The following is a 16,170-nucleotide window of genomic DNA, read 5'->3' as shown; positions in this document are numbered from 1 at the left end:
ACTCGTGGGCGTCGGTACTGGCACTGGGCCCCTCATACTACGGCGGTGTGTCTGACGGCGGGTGTGCACCACCACCGTCAGAGACACTTGATTGCACTATGAGGGACCCTGTGCCAGTGCCCGCGCCCAAGAGTTGGCCTACCCATCTGTCCAGGGCAACGGCACTCGCACGGTGTCGTGCGCTAGGTGGTGACCCCGGCCATGGGGGGGAGACAGCACAGTTAGGGAGTTTTAGAAAGTGGCATATGTTGATGTTGGACATTCAGCTGATGCAAAAGGCGAAATAGGTTAAGTCCCAGGAAGAGGTGGACCAAAGCAAGCCATTTTTCTGTCACCATATGTGTCATCAGTGGAAGGTGGGACAAAATCCTTGGAAACCCATGCATGGTTCATTTTAATGAAGGTTAGATCATCCACATTTTGGGTTGACAGACGGGTCCTTTTTTCTGTCAGGATTGATCCAGCTGCACTGAAGACTCTTTCCGATAGCACACTTGCAGCTGGGCAAGCGAGCTCCTGTAAGGCATATTGTGCCAATTCAGGCCAGGTGTCCAGTTTAGCGGCCCAATAGTCAAAGGGGAATGACCTGTGTGGGAGAACATCGATATGGGAGGAAAAGTAGTTTGTAAAAATAGTTGACAACTGCTGTCTCCTGTCACTTTCCATCGATGCAGTATTACCAGTTGTGTGAGCGGTACTTGAAAAATCAGTCCACAACATTGTCATGAAACCCCTGTCTCCAACGCCACTTCTGCTGTGTGCACCATGAACACCTCTGCCAAGCTGCCCCCGGCCCGTACGGCTCTTGTGAGAACCATCACCGCTGCTGTGTGCTGGGAATGCCTCAAGCAACCGATTTACCAGAGTTGCTTGTTTATTAGCCAATATTAGGTCAAGGTTCTCCTGTGGCATGATGTTTTGTAATTTGCCTTTATAGCGTGGATCCAGGATGCTGGCCAACCAGTAGTCGTCATCGTTCATCATTTTGGCAATGCGGGGGTCCCTTTTTAGGATCTGCATAATCTGACATGTGGGCCAATGTTCCCGGTGTCAATGATGCACTGCGAGTGCTGGTTGGAGGAGCACTTTCTGGCAAATCCACATCATCCCTCCAGTCACGCACAAACCCTGTACCAGACCTTGCCACGCCAACATTTTCACTTGCCCCACGAGATGCATCCTCCTCCCCTAAGTAATCATCCCCATCATCATCCTCCTCCTCCTCTTCTTCCTCCACCTCGTCCAGGAGAGGTCCCTGAGCAGACAATGGCTGAATGTCATCAAGGATTCCCTCCTCCTCTTCCTCCTCATCAACATTGGCTGCAGACGCCTGCTCCTTAAGGTGCGTCAAAGTTTGCATGAGCAGACGCATAAGTGGGATGCTCATGCTTAGGATGGTGTTGTCTGCGCTTACCAGCCGTGTGCATTCCTCAAAACACTGAAGGACTTTACAGAGGTCTTTCAGCTTCGACCACTGCACACCTGTCAACTCCATGTCTGCTCTCAAAGTGCCTGGCCGTGTATCCTCCCACAAATGCATTATGGCCTGCCTCTGCTCGCACAGCCGCTCCACCATGTGCAGGGTGGAGTTCCACCTTGTTGCAATGTCGATAATGAGGCGGTGGTTGGGAAGGTGGAGCAATCACTGCAGCTTCTGCATACGAACGGAGTGTACAGGCGACCGGCGGATGTGCGCGCACAGTCTTCGCACCTTCTGGAGCAGGGCTGTTAACTCCGGATAATTTTTGAGGAAGCACTGCACCACCAGGTTCAAGGTGTGAGCCAAGCAAGGTATGTGGCTGAGTTTTGAAAGGGCTATGGCTGCCACAAAATTACTGCCGTTATCACTAACTACCTTGCCTGCCTCAAGATGTACACTGCCCAGCCATGACTCAGTTTGTCGCTTCAAGTACTCGGCCAGCACCTCGGCGGTGTGTCTGTCGCCCAAACACATCATCTGCAACACAGCCTGCTGACGCTTTCCACTAGCTGCTCGATAGGGGGACACCTCGTGTGCAACAGTGGCAGCTGCAGATGGAGTGCTCGTACGACTGCGCTCTGTGGACGAGCTTTCGCTTCTGGAGGAGGAGGAGGAGGGTCGAACGCCTACAGCCAACTGTTTCCTATACCGTGGGCTAGGCAGCACTGTCCCACCACCGCTGTCCCCTGTGGACCCTGCATCCACCACATTAACCCAGTGCGCAGTGATGGATACGTAACGGCCCTGGCCATGCCGACTGGACCATGCATCAGTTGTGAGGTGCACCTTTCCACTCACTGACTGCTTGAGTGCATGGACAATGCGGTCTTTTACATGATGGTGGAGGGCTGGGATGGCTTTGCGAGAGAAGAAGTGGCGACTGGGTAGGTCATAGCGTGGTACTGCATAGGCCATGAGTTCGCGGAAAGCTGCGCTTTCCACCAACTGATAGGGCATCATCTCAAACGAGATTAGTTTGGCAATGTGGGCGTTCAAACCCAGTATACGCGGATGAGAGACTGAGTACTTTCTTGACCTACTCATAGTGTCTGGGAGGGTGAGCTGGACTTGAGAGCTGCATATGGTGGAAGTAGCGGTGGACAGGGCGGACTGAGAGAGGGTTGATGATGGTGAAGGAGTTGGTGTTCTTTCTGATGGCCTAGATTCAGTATTTCATTGATATAACAGTGGGATTCCCTGACTGCTGTGGCCTTGCAACGACACCTCAACATTTGCTGCTGTGCTAACCGGTGGGCTTACAGTGGGGGAAACAATGTAGCGTTGCTGACTACCTTCTTTGTGATCAGTTGCACATGTGGCACTTGAGGTTTGGTGTTGTGTCCACGCTTGCAAGTGCATGCTGGTTAAATGTCTAAGCATGCAACTGGTATTCAAATTTTTCAGATTTTTCCCTCGGCTAAAGGTCTTTGCGCACTTCTTACAGATAACCTTGGCCTGATCATGAGGATTTTGTTCAAAAAAGTGCCACACTGCACTCTTCCTACTTTGGCAGACATTTTGCGGCCTAGCACGCTGTGATCTTTTGACCCTCTGGACAAGCTGTCCAGCAACTCTTTTGATTTTTGGAACCTGTCTTTGGAGTGCTCCGGGCCTGCCAGATAACAGCTGTTGCGATGTCGATGTCTACTGTGGATGCTCCTCATCTGAGCTATTGGAAGCAGCACCCTCTTCCCCCAATGGATGCCAGTCTGGGTCAACAACTGGGTCATCCATCACCTCCTCTTCAATGTCATGTGCACCTTCCTCTGTGTCACCGTGTATGGTGGTATAGTGTGCGGGAAGGGGCACCTGAGTCTCATCAGGGTCAGAATCTGGCTCTGTACACTGCGAGGACAATGTAGTGCTCTGAGTGAATGTACCAGCAGAATCATCTATCAGCGGCTGTGCATCAGTGCACTCCATGTCAGATTCATCTTGGCCTGGGTAATTCACCATTTCACTTGATAATCCAGGCATGGTATGTGAAAACAGCTCCATGGAGTAATCAGTAGTATGGCCTGCGTCATCCTTCAATCTTGGTTGGGGTGAAGGACACAAGGAAAGGTGTGGTTCATGAACATGAGCCTCCAATGACGACTCAGTGCTTTTATTTTTTACAACTTCAGAAGAGGAGGCGATAGAGCTGGAGGCTGAGTCAGCAATGTAAGACAAAACTTTTTCCTGAAGCTCTGGCTTTAGAAGCGGTTTGCCAACTCCTAGAAAACTAAGCCTTCGAGGCCTTGTGGAGCCAGACGATGATGCAGGCTCAACATCTCCTGCATTCGGTCCTATTTTGCTTTTGCCACTACCATCAGATCCACCACCAACACCATCATTACCAGCTGCCAACCCCCGCCCAATTCCACGGCCTCTTCCACCAGCCTTCCTCATTTTTGGTAGAAATGTAGACAAAATCCAACAAACTATATAGTAATGTAAAACAAGGTACAAGGTGTCTATAGGACAGGGGAGATTTTGAATTTCTGCAGACACTTGTGGACACTGGACACTTTTGGATTGTGTGAGGCCCACTGAATATCAGAGCGCTATGTCACAGGCTCGATGGCACAGGTGTGAAAAAAGTGACTACAGGATAACGGAGATTTTGAATTTCTGCACACACTAGTGGACACTGGACACTTTTGGATTTTGTGAGGCCCACTGAAAATCAGAGCGCTATGTCACAGGCTCGATGGCACAGGTGTGAAAAATGTCACTAGAGGATAAGGGAGATTTTGAATTTCTGCACACACTAGTGGACACTGGACACTTTTGGATTGTGTGAGGCCCACTGAATATCAGAGCGCTATGTCACAGGCTCAATGGCACAGGTGTGAAAAAAGTGACTACAGGATAAGGGAGATTTTGAATTTCTGCACACACTAGTGGACACTGGACACTTTTGGATTGTGTGAGGCCCACTGAATATCAGAGCGCTATGTCACAGGCTCAATGGCACAGGTGTGAAAAAAGTGACTACAGGATCACAGAGATTTTGAATTTCTGCACACACTTGTGGACACTGGACACTTATGGATTGTGTGAGGCCCACTGAATATCACAGTGCTATGTCACAGGCTCGATGGCACAGGTGTGAAAAAAGTGACTACAGGATAAGGGAGATTTTGAATTTCTGCACACACTAGTGGACACTGGACACTTTTGGATTGTGTGAGGCCCACTGAATATCAGAGCGCTATGTCACAGGCAGAAATTGGCTAGTGTATCACAAACTACAAGGTGTATGTAGAATTGGGCAGAATAGGAATCTCCCTAGAGTGTAGGTCTGTAAGAACGGAACAAGTCCTCCACTTATCCTTCCACAGTGACACACAGCTTCACTGTGGCTGTGATAACAGCCGTTACACGGTACTGTGTGAGGAGCGTACACCGCTGTATGGTGTGAAAAAATGCACGCTCAGTACCTCAGCAGGACAAAAAAAAAATTGGGATTGCTTTTAAAAAAGCAGTTTGCAGAGCAGTGGGTAAACAGCAATGCAGCTGTCAGGAAGCCTTAGAAGGCAGCCTAACAACCAACACCGCTGATCCACCACAATATAACCTCCCCTTGCACTGCACACACAGTGACTGGTGTGTTGTACAGGCAAAATCGCTAGCAGCAGAAGCAGTTTTTTTTCTTCTTCCCTGCCTAACGCTCTTCCTACAGAATCAGCAACCTCTCCCTATGCTAAGATCGGCAGAAGTAAGATGGCGGTCGGCGTGCACGCCCTTTTATAACCCCTGTGACGCCCACCAAAGCAAGCCAATCACTTGCATGCCCTTCTGAAAGATGGTGGTGACCCCTGCCTATGTCATCACGTTGCCCACAGTGTCCGTGGATCCTGATTGGCTGAAAAAGAGCGCAAAACAAACTTTTGAAACGCGACTTTGGCGCGTAAGTTGCCGACCTCGTGGCCGACCTCATCCTAGGGTCGGGTTTCGTTTCATGAAACCCGACTTTGCCAAAAGTCGGCGACTTTTGAAATTTTTCGACCCGTTTCGCTCAACTCTAATCATCATTCATGATATCAGCACAGGAATGCCAGCACCAAAACTAGTCCTACAAAGGTTTATTAGGATTGTGTATATATTGTATATCTAATTTTCTGTCAGTAGATATAATATGTGCATACAAGCAAAATAATGGATAAAGTGCCTATGAATATATTTAAGATGCTAAAACAAGATAATACCCTAATGCAAATCACAAAAGGACTTATAATGCTGTGGAATATACTGAACCCATGATATCTGAGCCAAGTAGCTGAAGAGTAAAACTAAATAAGTGAGATAACAACAAGAGGACCCTATGCGTATCACTGCTCAGTGCAGCTTCATCAGGGGGAGATATACAAGTGCTTCTCACTAAATTAGAATATTATCAAAAAGTTAATTTATTTCAGTTCTTCAATACAAAAAGTGAAACTCATATATTTTATAGAGTCATTACAAACAGAGTGATCTATGTCAAGTGTTTATTTCTGTTAATGTTGATGATTATGGCTTACAGTCAATGAAAACCCAAAAGTCATTATCTCAGTAAACAAGAATAATTAGCAAAAAACACCTGCAAAGGATTCCTAAGTGTTTTAAAAGGTCCCTTAGTTTGTTTCAGTAGGCTCCACAATCATGGGGAAGACTGCTGACTTGACAGATGTCCAGAGGGCAGTCATTGACACACTCCACAAGGAGAGTAAGCCACAAAAGGTCATTGCTAAAGAAGTTGGCTGTTCACAGAGTGCTGTGTTCAAGCATATTAATGGAAAGCTGAGTGGAAGGAAAAAGTGTGGTAGAAAAAGGTGCACAAGCAACTGGGACACCTGATGTGTCTCTCTGGGTGAATTTAATGAGACAGTAAATATAGAGATATAAGCGATGATACTACCATTATGTGAATGAGCATCTTCAATTCATCCATGTTTTTTACTATTAGGATTTTCTCTGGGAAAAGGGGAATGATTTAATTGGTGCCAATGCCATATAAATATTTTCCTTCAGCATATTTCTACTTATATTTTTATCACATCTGACAGAGAACCTTTATAAAAATTATTCTAATTACATTAATAAATTGGCTACTACCCATCACATAAAAGTACCTCTTATTGAGGCAGACTTATCAAATGTATCAGCCAGATTTTTAATAAAAATAAATTACACTGAAGAGTAATATTTTGCTAAGCTAAATGCACTGGAATTGTTAGTGATCAAGGGTATAACGATCAAGATCACAGGGGATGCAAACGCGAGCAGGCCTGAGCTGGAAGGGGGCCTGCCGGTGCCTATTTCTGCTGGATGTGCGTCCGAGGACGCATATTAAGCTGAAATGCATTGCTGTGCAGAGACCCAATGGATCCCTGCACCGCAATACAAGCTGCCAGCCAATCAGATGCCAGCAACTGAAGTCGGCATGCACGTGACTGGGAGAGCATGGCAGTGATGTTGAGCGCTGCCTGTCACTTGCACACTGAAGTCAGCTGTTGGGTACAGTAGAGGACAACTCGTGGTGAAGCAAATGGGGCACGGGTAAGTAGAATTGTTTATTTTTTTATTAGTTAAAGAACAGTGGAAGAAACGGGGATATTTATATCAGGATGGAAGACATACTATACATACCAGGATAGGGCCAGGATTGGAGAGCTGTATACCACAATGTGAGACATATATACCAGGATGGGGAATATATATACCACAATGGGGGATATATATACACCAGGATGGGCTCAGGATTGGAGACATGTACAGTTGTGGCCAAAAGTTTTGACACCCCTGCAATTCTGTCAGATAATACTCAGTTTCTTCCTGAAAATTATTGCAAACACAAATTCTTTGTTATTATCTTCATTTAATTTGTCTTAAATGAAAAAACACAAAAAGAATTGTCCTAAAGCCAAATTGGATATAATTCCACACCAAACATAAAAAAGAGGGTGGACAAAAGTATTGGCACTGTTCAAAAAATCATGTGATGCTTATCTAATTTGTGTAATTAACAGAACCTGTAACTTACCTGTGGCACCTAACAGGTGTTGGCAGTAACTAAATCACACTTGCAGCCAGTTGACATAGATTAAAGTTGACTCAACCGGTGTCCTTGTGTGTACCACATTGAGCATTGAGAAAAGAAAGAAGACCAAAGAACTGTCTGAGGACTTGAGAAACCAAATTGTGAGGAAGCATGAGCAATCTCAAGGCTACAAGTCCATCTCCAAAGACCTGAATGTTCCTGTGTTTACCGTGCGCAGTGTCATCAAGTTTAAAGCCTATGGCACTATGGCTAAACTCCCTAGATGTGGACGGAAAAGAAAAATTGCCAAGAGATTTCAACGCAAGATTGTGCGGATGTTGGATAAAGAACCTCGACTAACATCCAAACAAGTTAAACCTGCCCTGCAGTCCAAGGGTACAACAGTGTCAACCCGTACTATCCATCGGCGTCTGAATGAAAAGGGACTGTATGGTAGGAGACCCAGGAAGACCCCACTTCTTACCCCGAGTCATAAAAAAGCCAGGCTGGAGTTTGCCAAAACTTAACTGAAAAAGCCTAAACCGTTTTGGAAGAATGTTCTCTGGTCAGATGAGACAAAAGTAGAGCTTTTTGGGCAAAGGCATCAACATAGAGTTTACAGGAGAAAAAAAGAGGCATTCAAAGAAAAGAACACGGTCCCTACAGTCAAACATGGCGGAGGTTCCCTGATGCTTTGGGGTTGCTTTGCTGCCTCTGGCACTGGACTGCTTGACTGTGTGCATGGCTTTATGAAGTCTGAAGACTACCAACAAATTTTGCAGCATAATGTAGGGCCCAGTGTGAGAAAGCTGGGTCTTCTTCAGAGGTCATGGGTCTTCCAGCAGGACAATGACCCAAAACACACTTCAAAAAGCACTAGAAAATGGTTTGAGAGAAAGCACTGGAGACTTCTAAGATGGCCAGCAATGAGTCCAGACCGGAATCCCATAGAACAGAAATCTAAAAATGATAGTTTGGAGAAGGCACCCTTCAAATATCAGGGACCTGGAGCAGTTTGCCAAATAAGAATGGTCTAAAATTCCAGCAGAGCATTGTAAGAAACTCATTGATGGTTACAGGAAGCGGTTGGTCGCAGTTATTTTGGCTAAAGGTTGTGCAACCCAGTATTAGGCTGAGGGTGCCAATACTTTTGTCTGGCCCATTTTTGGAGTTTTGTGTGAAATGATCAATGTTTTGCTTTGCTTCATTCTCTTTTGTGTTTTCTCATTTAAGACAAATTAAATGAAGATAATAATACCAAAGAATTTGTGTTTGCAATCATTTTCAGGAAGAAACTGAGTATTATCTGACAGAATTGCAGGGGTGTCAATACTTTTGGCCACAACTGTATAACAGGATGGGACCAGGATGGGGGACATATATACCAGGATGGGGAACATATATATCAGGATGGGTCCAGTATGGAGGACATACATATCAGGAAGGAGCGCAGGATGCGGTACATATAATATTATTATTATTATTTATTTATATAGCGCCATCAATTCCATGGTGCTGTACATGCGAAGGGCGGTTACATACAAAGTTATAGATATCGTTAACAGTAAACAAATTTACAAAGACAGACTGGTACAGAGGGGAGAGGACCCTGTCCTTGCGGACTTATATTCCATGGATATATACCAGTAAGGGGCCCAGGATGGGGGACATATATACCAGGATGGAGAACATATCTACCAGAATGGGCCCAGGAGGATGAAGGACCTATAAACTAGGATGGGCCCAGACTGGGGGACATTACTACATAATGGGGAAGCAACACATATTCCCTTGTAGGATTAAAATGATACATGGGCCCATACGTGTGACCAATATGCAGGAGGGTGCACTGCAGTCTAACGGACTCTAATTACACCACTGTTAGTAATTAGCAAAACTATGAGCCCGATTTAACAAGACCAGTGTATTTCACGATGTGCTCCTGATTCAAGAAGATCCATAAGCTACTACATAAATCAGGAGCGTCGAATGAGTGGTATGGCCTTTTGTGGGCGCCTCGCCTCATATCCTACTCCAGTCCTTGCTGGAGTAAGATTTGTTTCTTAGCTAATGCCTCCGCTCAAAATGTTCTTGACATAAATTTTGGCTATGTCCCCATCTCCCTGGCTCTGAATACTTTGTTGGAGATAGTCAAAAATGGAAAGCCAAAAGTAGTAAAATGTTAGCGCACCTTCGAGTGGCGCCATGATAATAATAATGTTTCAGAGGTTTTTATGCCTGAATACTAGAGTAAAAGCTCTGATAAACCAGGCCCTATGTCTTCAGAATTTTTTTGGGAGATTTTTGGAATGAATCCTCTCCAAAATCCTTCGCAAAAAAATGATTTAGGGTGCATACACATGGTGTCTTATTTGCTGGTGTACCCATCAGGTTTCTAAAGGTGAAGCCGCTTCAGGATAATGCCAGCAGTTGCTTTTCTGAAGCAGTTTTGCCAGCATCTTTTCAGATGTTTTTAAGGCAAATTATTTACCAAGTACATATATTTAAGTTTTCGCTATGGATTTGGGATTTTTGAGATCATGTAGGGTTATCGTGGTGCAGGATTAGTGTCAGAGAATATGAGCCTCACGTAGCTGTGTTTTTAATAGAACACGTTCATTGTGTTTCTTTTTCTTAGTACAGTCTATACATTATGATTATAGGCAGCACGTTGGCTCAGTGGATAGCATTGCAGCAATGGAGTCCTGGGTTCAAATCCCACCAAGGACAGCAGCTGCAAGGAGTTTGTATGCTCTCCCCATGTTTACGTGGCTTTCCTCCGGGTTCTCCCCACATTCCAAAGACATACTGATAGGGAATCTAGATTGTGAGCCCCATCGGAGACAGTGATGATAATTAGAGATGAGCGACTTTGCCTTTTTTCGGGTCAAGTCGGGTTTCATGAAACCCGACTTCCGCAAAAGTCGGGTCGAACGCAACCGGCCAATTATCGTGAAAAGTTGAAGGCCGACATGAAACCCAATGCAAGTCAATGGGGAAGAAAACTCGGCAGTGAGTGGAGGACAGGAAACACACCTACAGTGCCCATTTTAATGCCAAAATCATCAATTCTTATTACTTAAGCTTGTCAACCTTAATGTACTTTATAATAATAGTTAGGCATTGAAAACTGGGGGTTATTTGGCTAAAGTTGTGGGGGGGTAGGGCTGGCTCCAGATTTTCGTGGGCCCAGGGCCATAGAGTGTCACTGGGCTCCTTTAACACATGCCACAATTCATGATCCTCTGATACGGCAGAGAAATAGCGGTATAGTGCATACAATGAAAAATACTTCACTTCTTACATCACATGACTGATATCCATTTTAAATTCTCCAACAGCTCCAAAAATAGACAGTATATTACTCCATACAGTATTATGGCCACCGCATAGTGCGCCATACAGAGTAATGAGCCCCATATATTTCTCCATACAGAATCATTGGTCCCATATAATGTTCGATACAGTATATGATGAGCTCCACATAATGCTACAGTAAATGTTGGTCCCCATGGATGAAGGTCCACTGTCTTATGGGCCCAAATATTGCTCCATATATAATGGGCCCCATTTCTAATGCTCCAGTGTATAATGGGCCTTGTAAATGGTGCTCCAGTGTCTAATGTCCCCCATTTGGAAAGCTCCAGCATATGATGGGCCTCACGGATGATGCTCTAGTGTACGATTGGTCCAAATAATGCTTCATATATAATCTGCCCCATTTACAATGCTCCAGTATATGATGGGTCCCATGGATGATGCTCCAGTGTCTTATGGGCCCAAACAATGCTCCATATATAATGGGCCCCATTTCTAATGGTCCAGTGTATAATGGGCCCTGTAAATGCTGCTCCAGGGTCTGATGTCCACCTTTGGAATGCTCCAGTGTATGGTGGGCCCCATATATCATTCTCCAGAGTATAGTGCTCCCCAAAAATTGCTCCCAACCTTTAAAACAATTAAATAAGTCTCCTCGCTAGGGAATCCCTATACTCTGGACTCCTCGTTGTCCTCATCTTTCATCTCTCTGCACTTGGACTGTTTAGGCAGAGGGCGTACAGACGTGATGTCATCGCGCTCTCTGACCAGAATGTCACTGTCAGGAAACGTGGAAGACGTCACAGCGGTGGAGCAGGGAGAGGTAAGTATTTCAACTTTGCAAGTGCTGTGATCCTGAGCAAGCAGGGGGGGCCCACTCATAGTACGGCGGTGTGTCTGACGGCGGGTGGGGGTGGGGCAGAGACACTTTTGCGTACTATGAGGGACCCTGTGCCAGTGCCGTCGCCCATGAGTATGCCCCCCCACCTGCTCAAGGAACCTGCACTTTCATCTGCACCTTCCTCTTTGTCACCGTGTAAGGTGGTATTGTATGCGGGAAGGGGAACCTGAGTTTTATCAGGGTCAGATTCTGGCTCAGTACACTGCGAGGACAATGTAGTGCTCTTGAGTGAATGTACCAGCAGAAAAATCTAGCAGTGGCTGTGCATCAGTGCACTCCATGTCAGATTCATCTTGGACTGGGGAATTCACAATTTGACTTGATAACCCAGGCATGATATGTGAATAGAGCTCCATGGAGTAATCTGTAGTGTGGCCTGCCACATCCTTCACTTTTGGTAGGGGTGAAGGACACACAGAGAGGTGTTGTTCCTGACCAGGAGCCTCCACTGATGACTCAGTGCTTTTATTTTTTGAAACTTCAGAAGAGGAGGCGATAGAGCTGGAGCTGGATTTTAGGAGGCTTAACTATTATCTCAGGCCCACTATAGATTACACCTCAATGTAACAGGCTGAAATTGGCTGGTGTATGACATAGTACAAGGTGTGTATATAGTATTGGGGAGAATTGGAAGCTCCCTAGAGATTTTAGGAGGCAGAACAATTATCTCAGGCCCACTATAGATTACACCTCAATGTAACAGGCTGAAATTGGCTGGTGTATGACAAAGTACAAGGTGTGTATATAGTATTGGGGAGAATTGGAAGCTCCCTAGAGATTTTAGAAGGCAGAACAATTATCTCAGGCCCACTATAGATTACACCTCAATTTAACAGGCTGAAATAGGCTGGTGTATGACAAGGTACAAGGTGTGTATAGTATTGGGAGAATTTGAATCTCCCTAGAGATTTTAGGAGGCTGAACTATTATCTCAGGCCCACTATAGATTACACCTCAATGTAACAGGCTGAAATTGGCTGGTGTATGGCAAAGTACAAAATGTATATAGTATTGGGGAGAATTTGAATCTCCCTAGAGATTTTAGGAGGCTGAACTATTATCTCAGGCCCACTATAGATTACACCTCAATGTAACAGGCTGAAATTGGCTGGTGTATGACAAAGTACAAGGTGTATATAGTATTGGGGAGAATTTGAATCTCCCTAGAGATTTTAGGAGGCTGAACTATTATCTCAGGCCCACTATAGATTACACCTCAATGTAACAGGCTGAAATTGGCTGGTGTATGACAAAGTACAAAGTGTATATAGTATTGGGGAGAATTTGAATCTCCTTAGAGATTTTAGGAGGCTGAACAATTATCTCAGGGACAATATAGATTACACCTCAATTTAACAGGCTAAAATAGGCTGGTGTATGAGAAGGTACAAGGTGTATATAGTATTGGAGAGAATTTGAATCTCCCTAGAGATTTTAGGAGGCTGAACTATTATCTCAGGCCCACTATAGATTACACCTCAATTTAACAGGCTGAAATTGGCTGGTGTATGTCAAAGGTACAAGGTGTATATAGTATTGGGGAGAATTTGAATCTCCCTAGAGATTTTAGGAGGCTGACAATGATGCTCTCAGTCCAAGTATGGCAGCAGGCAGCCTAATAAGCAGGACTGCTGCACACAAAAGTGTGGAAAAATGAACGCTTGGTAACTGTGCAGAAAAGAGGAAGAAAAGTATTTTTGCTTTTAAAAAAGCAGTTTGCACAGCAATGTGCAAACAGCAATGCAGCTATCAGGGAGCCTTATAAGGCAGCCTAATAACCAACAGAGCTGATGCACAAAAATATATCCTCCCCTGTCACTGCACACAAACTGTTGTGTTGTACAGTGAAAATCACTACCAGCAGAAGCAGATTTTTTTTCTTCTTACCTGCCTAATGCTCTCCCTTATTCAGAATCCGCAGCAGCAACCTCTCCCTATGCTAAGATCAGCAGAAGTAAGATGGCGGTCGGCGTGCACGCCCTTTTATAGCCCCTGTGACACCACACAAAGCAAGCCAATCACTTGCATGCCCTTCTCAAAGATGGTGGTGACCGCTGCCCATGTCATCTCGTTGCCCACAGTGTGCGTCCTCCATCATTGGCTGAAAAAGGGCGCTGGAAGCATCATTTGAAACGCGACTTTGGCGCTCTGGTCGCCGACCTCATGGCCGACCTCACGCTATGGTCGGGTTTCGTTTCATGAAACCCGACTTTAGCAAAAGTCGGCGACTTATGAATTTGACCGACCCGTTTCGCTCAACTCTAATGATAATGTGTGCAAACTGTAAAGCGCTGTGGAATATGTTAGCGCTATGTAAAAATAAAGATTATTATTATGAACAGAAGAGCTCCCTCCTTTTTGTATACGACCTCTACTTTCCCTGATCTTGTCATATATTTACTTATGTGAAAGTTATCTTACAGTTAAGGGAAAAATATCCTTCTAATGAGCTTCTCATCTCTTCACCTACCTTTTATCCCATGAGTCATGCTGTTTTCAAACATATAATTGCTGTAAAATTACACTAGTCCTACAGGAAATGTTGATAATAATCATTACACCTAAAAATAGTGATAAGACCATTTAAAGTACAAACAGAGTTCTGGGTGAAGGAACTCATGACTCCAATTGTGGGGTGGCTATAGGGTTTAACAAGTTGGGGTTGTGTGTTATAGGTTCCTCAGCGATTTATATCATAACCTCCTCCCTTTAAACTTACCAGATGGCAGCCGTTGAAGAAGTTCTGGAGCAGGTGAGGGCTGCTATTGGCATCTCGGATGGCTGACTGGCTAATGGCATGAAAAGTATTTATGGGCACTGAAGCAGCGATGCAGGCATCCTGCTCGATAGTGTGGTAGATGGTCTACCAGATCCCCTATTCCCAGATGTTGCACAAGGACCCAAACATGCTGTGGTAGACTAGCCAGGACCCATTCAATCTGGGATCCATTTAGCCTGGCCTTCAGTCCACAGTCCCTGTCTTGGAAGAATTCATCTAGTTGACCAGGATCTGTGGAGGAAAATAATCCTAAGGTTGGTCTCGTGTCATGGCCTACGTACTACAGTATATCATCAGACTCAGACTCAGTTATTGGGCCTACCAATGCATCCAGCAAGAATCCGCAGGAGCATTGGTGTATTGGTTGGCTCACAGAAGTCTACTCTTCATCGCCCAGCATCCAGAGGTTCCTTAGTTTGTCAATGCAGGGTGGCAGATTGAGTTTTAATGAAGTCAGAAAGGGGGTCTTTTGCAGAATTTGCTAACATGAGTAGGGGAGTTATTGGTGCATTATGACTAGTAGAATAGCGGCCTTGGGGAGTTGCTAATTTCAGCTTGGGTATACGGGAGTAATGCCCCTGGGGCCACAGTAGATGTCGCAGCTAGGGAAGTCAGATTTGGCAATTTTATTTGCGTGTCATTGCAGAAGACAAATATAAGGATGGGCATAGATGATACATGCACAAGAAGGTTTATGTCTGTTTTGAGGGCCCCCTTGAGACTCATCTTATAGAAGGAAGTGAAAGAAAAAGTTTGGAAGGATGGACATGTGGATTTTTTTCTCTTCTGCTGTAAAAGTTCAACATGGACACCTAAAAATAGGATGAAAGTAAGAAGGAAGAACAGAAGCGTCTGATCATGCAGACCTTTACAAATTGGCTAAAGGCCTTTGCAATTATTTACAGCATCATCGGAAAAATGGACCTGGACATTGTTACCCCTTTTTTTTGGGGGGGGGATGGGTTTTCAATGAGGGAAAGACTCAAGCAGATGATCGTCTAGTTTGTTTAAACATGTCAGAAAGGTTGGGTGTGGTGTTAGGATCGGTTTGTAATCCAGCATTTAAAGTGGTGCTGTTTTAGTTAGTTATTTCTTGGGCTTTCTAGGGTCAGTAGGGGTAGCAGAATTAATTATTCAGAGTACTTCCAGGTAGGTGGGTTAATTGGTGCAAACATGGTGATGCTGCAGAATTCAGTTGGGTTTTGGGTGAGGTGGTCAAGAGCAGATCTCCAAGAAGGGAAATTAATTTCTCTGGCTGGAATCAGACATGTGTCTGGATAGCTGTATATGACTGCAGCCACAGCAGGTGGGAACTCCTCTCTTCGACACAGGGCTGGTTCCTTCTTATTTCTATATCGGTGTACAGTGTCCTTAGAACATGTTTAGTAGATTTAGGGTTGGATGTGAGGAACTCTGCCACTTACTCATTTCGGTTTGGTGAGTGATACAGGCAGTGGCTTGGAGTTTTCCTTCAGAAGTGGATCAGCTGATCGAAAGGTGAAAGTTTTGGTGCTATAAGCTATATATGTGTCTGCACTTGGGGTGCAGAGTAAGTTATAGTGAAATCTCTTGAGGCATGAGGGGAGTGGGTGTGTTGTTTTGTCTCTCTGGTTTGTACATAACTTGTTGCATGTTTGCTTCTTTTAGTGGGACCACAGGTGGTGTGCATCTTTGGACATTCCCAA

The sequence above is a fragment of the Dendrobates tinctorius genome, unplaced genomic scaffold (assembly GCF_039654945.1).
Source record: "Dendrobates tinctorius isolate UK_male_01 unplaced genomic scaffold, ASM3965494v1 ptg000154l, whole genome shotgun sequence".
In the NCBI taxonomy this organism is placed as follows: Eukaryota; Metazoa; Chordata; class Amphibia; order Anura; family Dendrobatidae; genus Dendrobates; species Dendrobates tinctorius.
Note: the sequence above shows the minus strand (reverse complement) of the source record.